The sequence below is a fragment of the Callithrix jacchus genome, chromosome 5 (assembly GCF_049354715.1).
Source record: "Callithrix jacchus isolate 240 chromosome 5, calJac240_pri, whole genome shotgun sequence".
NCBI classification, from domain to species: domain Eukaryota; kingdom Metazoa; phylum Chordata; class Mammalia; order Primates; family Cebidae; genus Callithrix; species Callithrix jacchus.
The window spans coordinates 62,893,573-62,905,663 of NC_133506.1; the positions used below are offsets into that span (position 1 = coordinate 62,893,573).

Here is a 12,091-nt window from a genome sequence, read left to right on the forward strand (position 1 = left end):
GGTAACAATACATAGACACACAAATGGCTCAATAATGACACTACACAGAAATGTCAACAGCCATTATCTCTGAGTGGCAGGGTTTTAAATGATTTGATTTTCTTTATGTATTTCTTTGGTTCCTTCATTTTCTAGAACAAGAAAACTACTTTACACAATCGGACAAAAATTTATATTTAAAAATCCACCAAAACAACTTAGTCAGGTGTTCATTTTCTTTTTTTTCTTTTTTGAGACAGTGTCTCACTCTGTTGCCCAGGCTAGAGTGCAGTGGCACAATTATGACTCACCAGCCTTTACCCACTGGGCTCAAGTGATCCTCCTTCCTCAGCCTTCTTAGTAATTGGGACTACAAGAGTGAGCTACCACACCCAGCTAATTTTTAATTTTTTTGATGAGATGAGTCTTACTTTGCAGGGAGACCCCTTGAGACAGGGGTCTCAAGAATGCCCAGGCTGGTGTTGAACTCCTGGACACAAGTGATCCTCCTGCTCTGGCCTCCCAAAATACTATGGTGGGATTATAGGTGCACCCAGCCCTCATTTTCTTATTGTTGAGGTTTGAGAATTCTTTGTATATTTTGGATAATAGTCCTTTATCAGATATGTCTTTTGTACCTATTTTCTCCCAGCCTGTGGCTTGTATTCTCATTCTTTTAATATTGCTATTTTTCCCCCAATTTTGTTGATTCTTCTTATGATAGATGAGGATTTAACACTTGGCCTTGCACCTCCCTCCCAGTGTCATAAAATCAGTTTTAGTTTCTTTATTGGTTATTGCTTTTATTTTAGTAATGCATTTCATCTTTATTTCTTGTCAATAGCATCTTTGACACCCCATTTGTAGGGTGAGGGTGGATATTATTGCTGCCATCCTTTTTGCCTGCTCTTTCTACTTTCTCTTTTATGTCCCAGTTTCCTTCACCTGTATTTTACCTTTTTCACTAGCAAGAATGACCGTATTCATATGTTCTAGAAAATAGTCTTGCATGTTCTGTGTGTAGTCAATTTAAATAGTATGGATATTATTGTGACTATATATATATATATATTGTGCCCTGCAGAGTGAAGTAATGTGCTGTGATTTTTGTTATCTGTCTTATATACCTTATTTTTATGAAGTTTCTTGTTTTGTCACTATTTTTGTTGTAGGAAAGGGGGCGTGATTCAGACCTCAAGAGAGGATTCTTGGATCTCGCATGAGAAAGAATTCAGGGCAAGTCCATAGTCTGAAGTGAAAGCAAGTTTATTAAGAAAGTAAAGGATTAAAAGAATGACTATTCCATAGACAGAGCAAGGGCTGCTGGTTGCCCATTTGTATAGTTATTTCTTGATGATATGCCAAACAAGGAGTGGATTATTTATGCCTTCCCTTTTTAGACCATATAGGGTAACTTCCTGACGTTGCCATGGCATTAGTAAACTGTCATGGCACTGGGGGGAGTGTAGTAGTGAGGATGACCAGAGGACCTCTTGTGGCCATCTTGTTTTTTGTAGGATTTAGCCGGCTTCTTTACTGCAGCCTGTTTTATCAGCAAAGTCTTTATGACCTGGATCTTGTGCCAACCTCCTGTCTCATCCTGTGACTTAGAATGCCTTAACTGGGAATGCAGCCTGTTAGGTTTCAGCCTCATTTTATTCAGCTTCTATTTAGGATGGAGTTGTTTTGGTTCACATGCCTCTGACATTTTCCTCCTCCCTTTTATAAGAGAACCCTTAATCCTGAGGATTGCAGAGGGATAAAGATTCATCTTCTGTAACTTCTTCAGGCTGAATAGGGACAATTATATTCCTGCCTAACTATTAGGGTCTTTTACATTCAGAGTAGAGAGGAGCTTAGTCAGAAAGCATCAGTATGGTAAGGTCCATTCATAACTCTTGAGTTTTGACAAAAGGTGATATCTGGAAGACTAAGAAGACATTCAGTAAGCTTGCCTACACAGAAAGTATAACAGCAATATATTCCACAAGAGTAAAGCAAAATAAGTAAAGTTATTTCACATAAACTAAATTAGACTTTTCATGAACTGGGCAATTGTTGAAATTAAGCTGATGTGGGGTTGTTAGCTGATGGTAATGTGCCCAGAATTAGAATACTTATTCAAATTTTTACATCCCCCTTGTTTATTCTGAGCAGCAGTCAGAGATCATTGGTTGATTCACAGGAATTAGCAGGCTTAGACTAAATTGCAGAAACAAACTTAAAAACAACTGATGAGATTAGAATTTAATAACAAGTGTACCGTAGTTCTTGAAACTTAACTTTTCTCTCTCTAGTTTTCCATTTTTACTAAAGACAAATTATGGTAAGACTGATTTGCTTTATTATACTTGGCCTGATTATTTGTATAAAGTACAACAAGAATATTTATTTTTCACATAGGCTTTTAAATTGGCTTTGATGGAACTCTGTTTTGTGAGGAATCTCAGATAAGATGTTTATAAAGCTGAGCCCTGTCATGAGTTTGTACCCTCAAATACCTATGAGTTGGGTAAATTCATTTTGAGGTCCCAAGATAATTTGGGGCTCCTGGACCTGTGAGAAAGTGATATTCTTTACTTACTACAAGTCAGAAACCCTGCACAGGGACTGTTGTTGACAAGGTATGAGACCAGTTCCCTATAGGGCTTTTATTGGCACTGTAAGTCAAGTTTAATTCCTTAAAGGAAAACATACCATTCCAGTCAAAGCCTTGCTAAAATAACCAATTTCTCCAATTGTGTCCTGTTACAAAAGAAAACAGATTCTTATTGCACCTTTGCAAATAACTGTATTGCCGTAAGTTAAGAATACTCACAACTAGTTGCCAAATTCTGGAGAAATCAGGTAGAGACATGCTCCAATTTTGTGCATAGGAGTATATTTAACTGTTAAGAGCTGTAAATAGCTCAAAAGAAAAGTTTACTTGACTCCAAAAAACAAAACAAAGGATCAGCAATGTTTTAAGCAAAGTTTAAAAGATTACTTCAGTTTTTTATTGGTTCATTGAATTTAGTTAACTCCTGTTTTGCTTGAAATTCATGAACATTTCAACTCTCCATAAGAGTCTTGAAAGATTTTTCTTTATTCTGATGTTACCCTCTCCAGAGTTACCAGAAAACCTGCATTTAAGAACACATGTTAGAGTTCAATAATTTATTATAAGTCACATTCTAAAGAAGATTAAAACAAGGCAGTTGTCTGTGGATGATAAAAAGCTTTAGGACAGCCACTATTAAAGCCACAGTTGATAAGGAAATTTGGTTACTTTTGTGGTACACAGAATTTTATATAACAATAATAATTATTAATAACATACACTAAATAATATTAGAATTATAGGAGTTTCCCCATAACTTTAGATATACAAGTAACATGTTTATGCAAACATAGTCCAAAGAAAGTGAAACATCATTTCACATTTGATAATGCGTCCAGTATGATTTTTATACCAAATAAGCCAAACGACACTGTTACATTAGCACATTATTCATATTAAACCCAATTTTTTCAGTCTTAATCAGTTTGACCATAAGGTAAGAGTCTCATAAACATTTTATAACCCTTTACAAATTTTTGTTAAAGAGCAGATCATAAGCAGATTTTTGCTCTAAGAAAAACCTGTTTTGCTTTAATTCCAATGTTTGTAGAAAAACTGAATAATACCCTCTTAATTTAGCCAATGTTCACACACAGAATCTCTTTTAGAATTAATTCTTTACAAACCTTCCACAACTGTTCAAACCTTCAGCTTTATTCTATTGGACTTAACCCTTTAGGCAAAAAAACAACATTTCCATGCCTTCTTATAATCTTTTACCAAAAGTATATTCTACTTTTCTTACACACCTTACAGGTAAAAGTGTTTCTTCAATAGTCTTAATTACATGTTACAAGGTTAACTTTTAGCAACTTCTACTTTTGGTGAAAACCCTGGTTAGTAAGCAGTTTTAATTGTGTACTAGGTGTGGAGCCTAGCCCAGGACACACCAGGCAGACATGTGGCTAACTCCACATGTCCCTAGGCCTTACCTTACTTAAGCAGGCAAGTTGTACAGTAAGAGTCATAGTGACATTTTATGAAGCATTTAGGAGGCCTAACAACCTTTCACTTGTATAACATTTCTTGCATAAATTCTCTTTCAAAAATCCTTTCATGACTCAACACAGACCATCTGAGACCCTCTTGGACTTTCTGACTTGCCCTAAACAACCGTCTTTTAAACATCCAGTCATTTTACTTTAGGACAAGAATTTACTATACAAGATCCTTTCTTATATAAAATATCTTTCTTTATAATCTTTGAATAGCTAGGGGGCATGGCTAATTCCACATGCCCCAGGCCTTATCTAGAATCTAATGACTTTAAGGTAGGTAAATTGAACAAGTTTTAAAAGTTAAACAATTTATGACCATGAAGCAAAAAGGTGCATGAGGGTGGATATACCGATTGGGATGAGGTAGGCTTGAAAGCCAAGGGAAGAAGTTTGACATTGATGCAGCAGGAGATAAGAAACGTGTACAGATTCTGGAACAGAAACATCAATGGGATATTTAGGGGATATTAGTCCAGTGTGCCCTGAAGAGGAGAGAGGCTGGAATCAGGAAGACCTATGAGAAAGCAGTTTCAGAAAATTAGGTGGAATATTCTGAGGGCCTAGACTTGATTCAGATCAAAAGAAAAGGAAAGGAAAAACATGGGAACATTTCCAAAAACTGCTAATGGGATTTAGTGGCTGGCTGGTTGGTTATAAAAAGAAAGGGGAAGGAAATTTTAAATATGGTTATAAGTTCCTTGCATGGGGGATCCTGAGATTGATACCACTGTCAGATATGAATAAAAAGAATGACAGAAAGAAGAAACAAATAGTTCATAAAGTTAGCAGCCAGTGAAAATTGAGAAGGATGAGGATTAAGGGAAAAAATTAGATTTGACAATGAAGAAATTATTGGAACTCCTTGAGAAAACAATTTATGAAGAGTGATACTTTAAAAATCCTAATAATTTAGGTTCTTAAAAACCAAATGAGCAAGTTATCTTGTAATTTTGTGGTGTATGAAGATGTTGAATTTTCATTTGTGTCTCCTACCTGCCGCTCCATTAATACTTGTTGAATACATGAAAAAAAATCATTTATTTCAGAATGTTACCATTTCCTTAATCAGTTCAGGTTAGAGAGATGACCTACCAAGGAACAGCCCCACTAGCATATTCTTTGGGTAAGAAGGTGAATGGAAAAAAGGATTAAAAATGTTTTATTTTCAGCTCATGAGAATCACCACTGAAGCAGTATATAGTTATCTAATCTTTGATATACCTGATCATGTTATTGCTATTTTAAATGTACTCTTTGTTCTCTGAAAATATATATTTATTTTTCCCACCCCATCTCTGTATATTGCTATGATAGAATTTATTCCTTCTGTTTTTAATTGTTTTACATCAAGAATGTTTTTAAATAAATAAATTGAGAACAGGGTCTCACTTTGTCATCCAGGCTGGAGTATAGTGGCACAATCTCGGCTCACTGCAGCCTCCACCCCCTGGGCTCAAGTGATCCTCCCTCCTCAGCCTCCGGAGTAGCTGAAAATACAGGCACAGGCCCACACGCCCAGCTACTTTTTAAATTTTTTAAAGAGATGGGGTTTTGTTATGTTGCCCAGGCTGGTCTTGAACTCATGGGCTCAAGCAGTCTACCTGCCTTGGCCTCCTAAAGTGCTAGGATTACAGGCTTGAGCCATCATGCCCAGCCAAATTTATTTTGTATTGAGATAGACTTTATATATTTATCATGTACAACATATTTTTGAAATATATGTTTACATTGTAGGATGGCTAAATTGAACTGTTTAACATTTGCATTACCTCACATGCTATTTTTGTGATAACACTTAAAGTCTGTTCTCTCAGAGATTTTTGAGAATATAATACATTGTTACTAACTGTAGTCACCATGATGTACAGTAGATCTCCTGAACTTATTCCTCCAGTCTAACCGAATTTTTGTCCTCTGACCAGCACCTTCCCTGCCCTTCCAGCAGCCCCTGGCAACTCTACTCTGCTTCTATGAGTTCAGTTTTCTTAGTTCCACATACGAGTGAGAGCATGCAGTCTTTTTTTTTTTTTTTTTTTTTTTTTTTGCTGGAGTCTTGCACTGTTGCCAGGTTGGAGTGCAGTGGTGCGATCTCAGCTCACTGCAACCTCCACCCTCCCGGGTTCAAGTGATTCCCCTGCTTCAGCCTCCTGAATAGCTGGGACTTTTTTGTAGTTTAGTAGAGACGGGGTTTCACCATGTTGTCCAGGATGGTCTTGATCTCCTGACCTTGTGATCCACCTACCTTGGCCTCCCAAAGTGCTGGGATTACAGGCATGAGCCACTGCGCCCAGCCAAGCATGCAGTCTTAACATGGTATCCTCCAGGTTCATACATGTCACAGGTGACAGAATTTTCTTCTTTTTACAGGCCGAATAGTATTCCATTATGTATATATTACATTTTCTTTATTCGTTCATCCGCTGATGAATACTTAGGTTGATTCTGTATCTTGGCTGTTGAGTAATGCTGTGGTAAACATGGGAATGCAGACGTTTCTTTGACATGCTGATACCTGCTGATTTCATTTGCTTAGACTGTATATGTGATAATAAGATTGCTGGATCATATGGCAGCTTTTTTTTTTTTTTTTTTTTCTTGAAATGGAGTCTTAGCTCTGTCGACCAGGGTGGAGTGCAGTGGCATGATCTCAGCTAACTGCAACTTCCACCTCCCGGATTCAAGCAATTCTCCTGCCTCAGCCTCTTCCTGAGTACCCGAGGTCATAGGCATGCATCATGGTGCTCGGTTTAGTTTTGTATTTTTAGTAGAGATGTAGTTTTGCCATGTTGGCCAGGCTGGTCTGGAACTCGTGATCTACCCACCTCTGCCTCCCAAAGTGCTGGGATTACAGGCATGAGCCACTATGCTGGCCTTTTTTTTTTTTTTTTTTTTAAATAGAGACAGGGCCTCTCTTTGTCACCCAGACTGAAGTGCAGTGGTGTGATCTCAGCTCACTGCAGCCTCAAACTCCCGGGCTCAAGTGATCCTCCCACCTCATCCTTCCAAGTGGCTGGGACCACAGGTGCATACCCTATTCGTGGGGTTAATTTTTTAATTTTTTGTGGGTAGAGATAGGGCTGTTCTTGAACTCCTAGTCTTTAGTGATCCTACTGTCTTGGCCTTATTTTTAATTTTTTGAGGAACCTTCATACTGTTCTCCATAATGGTTATACTGATTGACATTCTCACCAACAGTGTACACGGGTTCTCTTTTCTCTACATCCTCACCAATACTTGTTATCTTTTGTCTCATTGTGGTTTTAATTTGCATTTCTCTGATGATTACTACATTTTTTCATATATTCTTTGGCTACCTCCTGTTTTCTAATTTATTGCACAAATGTAACCATAAAAGAGAAGCAGGAACATTACTTACAGACCAACCAGCTTAATTCTCAACTGTTCCCAATACTTTGTGTTCCTTTCTAGTTCGTGAATATTTGTTTTATATGAATTCTATGAATGCTTAGTTTGATGTACTTGTGATTGACCACAGTGTAATTAATTGTTCATTGCCATTTAAAAAATGTCACACATCAAACATGTTTCTTCTCTATGATTGTGTTAATCTTCATAATTATGAGCTTGCTTTTATGTTAACTTCTTGGAGTCAGCCAGCCTCACAGGGATGGTACACATAAGTGATGCCTGGGTGGGAGAAGCACAAAAGATCCAACGGTGCTGGCTGAGCCAGTCCCTGTTCCACTGGCCCTTCTCTCCAGTGCCCCAAATGTGCTGTGTAAGGAAACATGGCCAGTCTCAGGGCTCCAGAGTGCATTGGTTAGCAGTGAGGGCTGACTCCCACTGCTTGAAGGAGGTGTCCTAAGCTGTTTACTCTTCCCCTTTAGTACCCACGAGGAGGTGTGTTTGGGCTGGAGGCCTGGGCTCATATGGGAGATGCACAGCCAAGACCCTCATTATTGGTCTGATGATTAATTTTTAGCAACTCTCTGAACCTAATCTGTGCTCCATAACAGTTTCTGAAATGAAGTGTACAGAGATGGGAAGAATCTTTTGGAAAAGAGACAGATGTAGTTTTTTTTAAAAAAGGAAAAAGAATAGATGTAATAAAAATATGGCCGGATTGTACATTTCATAATACACATCAGTTCATAAATATACTTTAGTTTCATGGTTTTAAAAAATTACTAGTAGTATAGATAAGGCAGAAATAACACAGGGAGAACAGACTACAATTTGGCAGCAAAAGGGAGTTAAACTGTAGCTGGAAATAACAACAGATAATAACAGATCAATAAAAGTTGATCTGTTCTATATTAGTTCTTTTATCTTCAAAACCAATAAATGATTGAAGGTTTTAAAAAAAGAAAGTGGCTGGGCACGGTGACTCACACCTGTTATCTTAGCACTTGGGAGGCCGAGGCAGGCAGATCATCTGAAGTCAGGAGTTTGAGACCAGCCTGGCCAACATGGTGAAACCCTGTGTCTATTAAAAAATATATATATACACAAAAAATTAGTTGGGTGCGGTGGCTTGTGCCTGTAGTTCCAGCTACTAAGGAGGCTGAAGCAGGAGAATCACTTGAACCTGGGTGGCGGAGGTTGCATGAGCTGAGATCGCACCATTGTACTCCAGCCTGGGTGACAGGAGTGAAACTCCATCTCAAAAAATAAATAAATAAATAAATAAAATAAAAATCAGAAAGAAAGAAAGAGGCAGCTTTAATTTAGCGATATTATTAAGAATGGCAAATGCCTCAATCCTGTAATCCCAGCACTTTGGGAGGCCGAGGCGGGTGGATCACGAGGTCAACAGATCGAGACCATTCTGGTCAACATGGTGAAACACCGTCTCTACTAAAAATGCAAAAAAAAAAAATTAGCTGGGCACCGTGGCGCGTGCCTGTAATCCCAGCTACTCAGGAGGCTGAGGCAGGAGAATTGCCTGAACCCAGGAGGCGGAGGTTGCAGTGAGCCGAGATTGCGCCATTGCACTCCAGCCTGGGTAACAAGAGCGAAACTCCGTCTCAAAAAAAAAAAAAAAAAAAAAGAATGGCAAATGCCTGTTTGATGACCAGTCCTGGACTCTCAGGTTTGTCTGTTCTGACTAGAGTTATGGTGAAACTTTAGTTATATTCCAGTTTTTAATACAGTCCTTTCTGCAATGAGTTCATTCTAGAGAACTGGCATTACTGAAACATTTTAGTGCTTAGTGGTTTTAATGCTCATTTCCCAAGAATAAATCTTTTCCTCATTGAGTTGTGTAGTATGACGCAGGTGAGGTATCTGACACCTAAAAATAAAGTTGACCCATGAACAACACTGGCTTGAACTGTGTGGGTCCATTTGTATGCAGATTTTTAAACAGTAAATACATTGGAAAATTATTTGGGGAGTTGCAACAGTTCGAAAAAACTCAGATGAATTGAGTAGTCTAGAAATATGGAAAAAATTGAGAAAAAGTTACATATGTTATGAATACATAAAATATATGTAGATACTAATCGGTTTTATCATTTACTACCAAATATGCACAAATCTATTATAAAAAGTTAAAATTTATCTAAACTTAGGCACACACACACTGTACATGGTGCTATTCATAGTTGAGAGAAATGTAAACAAAGAGGCAGTATTAAATTATAACTGCATAAAATTAACTGTAGTGCATACGGTACTCCTGTAATAATCCCATAGCTACTTCCTGATGCTATTACAGTGTGTTCAAGCATTGGGGGTATCTACTTGGAAGGCACTATGATGCCGAATATCTCTGTGGGAGCAGTTCCTCGCTCTAGTACACTTCAGATCACAATAAAAAGTAATCTCTTGAAGTTCTTGAGTATGTTTTATTGTGTGTAGTGCAGTACCACAAACTCTGAATAACACTATGGGACCTATATGAAGTGCCACTACTGATGCTGGCAGTGCTCCCTAGAAGCCAAGGAAAGTCCTGACAGAGTTGAATTGGTTGCTAGATTGAGGAGTGGTTGCCTGATGCGTCAGACAGATGATTCATTTTGTAAACAGACTATTTAAACTTATGGTATTGGTATATACAGTATGGTACTGTAAATGTATTTTCACTTCCTTATGATTTTCTGAATAACATTTTCTTTTTTTAATCTCACTTTAATACAGCATATAATACATATAACATACAAAATACGTGTTAACTGTTTATGTTATCAATAAAACTTCCAGTCAGCAATAGGCTAGTAGTAGTTAAGTTTCTGAGTAGCCAAAAGTGATACACAGAGTTTTGACTGCATGAGAGTTTGGCACCCTAACCTTCAAGTTGTTCAAGGGTCAACTGTATTAAAAGTCTATTATATATATATATATACTCTTGGCTTTCCAGAAACAATCTGAAGAAATTAATTTTAAAACTATGGTTTTCTATGTTAATTTGACAGTTCAAGGCCGGGCGTGGTGGCTCACGCCTATACTCCCAGCACTTTGGGAGGCCGAGGTGGGTGGATCATGAGGTCAAGAGATCGAGACAATCCTGGTCAACATGGTGAAACCCCATCTCTACTAAAAATACAAAAATTAGCTGGGCATGGTGGCGCACGCCTGTAGTCCCAGCTACTCCGGAGGCTGGGACAGGAGAATTCCTTGAACCCAGGAGGCAGAGGTTGCGGTGAGCCAAGATCGTGCCATTGCACTCCAGCCTGGGTACCAAGAGTGAAACTCCGTCTCAAAAAACAAAAACAAAAACAAATGGATGGTTCAGCCTTTATTGGGTCAAAGTTTCAAAAGAGCTCAGTTGTTAGATGTTTAGCAATGAATGCCATCAGCCTTTATGATGTCAGGATCCAGGATGTTGAGGTGTGCGTTTGCTCAGGGCTTGGAAACAGTCTTGGTGGTGGGTTTACAGATGCACACCCTGTTAGATGCTGAACCTGTCTTAGCTCTGGGGCTGCTGCCAGTCTATGGGAACATTCTCTCCCATGCCCTTCCTATGCTGTAGAGGCCTACAGGTTGATGACCACTTCTGGGACCCTTTGTTAGACCTCCCACTCAAAGCATATAGTTGTGTAAGTGACAGTAGCTAGCCTTGACTCATCAAATAGTCTGAGTTTATAAAAAAAAATAAAATTACACTGTAACATTTGAGGTGGAATGGAGACTAATGTCTGGGTATCACCCCTAGAATTGTTTTTTACGTTGTCTATGATATAGTATATAGTACATGATACAGATGAAAATAAGAAAATCATTTATACCTTACATTTCCTGTTACAAGTATTCTGTATTATGTCCATATCATGTCAATTACCATAGGTGTGTTCTTATCTCATTTGTTCTTATTTCTCCATGTATACAAATGAGTACATCATTTCCACTATGTCAAAAGCACTATGTCATTGTATCAGATCCATCTCGCAGTATTATCTGTATCTTCTGATTTCTTAGTCAAATTTATGCTGTCAAAATACGTTAATGATGTTTTTTAAACTGTTTATTGAGAAATTCACAAAGAACTTGTGTTTCGTCAAAAGGCCATTGTTTAATTGTCAACATTATCAGTGCAGATGTACTAAATTGCAAGTTACAGAAAACCCAACTCAAGATGACTTATAGGAAGTGTATTTCCTGGCTTGCTTAACTGAAAGGCCACCTATAGGCCAGGCTTCAGGGTTGGTTTGATTTAGCAACTCAACAGTGCCACTGAGAGTTTAGTTTCCTTCTTGTTTCTCTTGCCATCTGCATTCCCACCTTTGTCTTGAGAGGGCAGGGTGGTTGCAAACCATTTCTATACCTACACCTTTTTTCTGGTCCTGTGGTGTTTAATAGCTTGCCCAGGAAACCTTCCCTTTGTCACATTGATCTTAATTGAAGTGTGTGCCCATGTGTGAACCAGCAACTGGCTGGGGATGGAGTTATCCTAAGTAGCTCAGGCATGGAGTCAGCCTCACCCAAAGTATAGGCTGTGGGAGAAAGCACAGAAACCCTAGTCAGGACTAGGTAATTAGCTAGAGAAGGAGTAAATGGATGAAGAACGACAGCCACTGTCCACTGTGCCATGTGATTTACAGTCATTTGGGTT

At 38.3% G+C, this 12,091-nt stretch overlaps 1 protein-coding gene across 39 annotated transcripts in view; it reads left to right on the plus strand.

Moving 5' to 3' along the window:
• SPECC1 (sperm antigen with calponin homology and coiled-coil domains 1) overlaps positions 1-12,091 on the plus strand; it is a 498,473-nt gene that overhangs the window by 239,899 nt on the left and 246,483 nt on the right. The gene's annotated exons all lie outside the window — the stretch shown is intronic.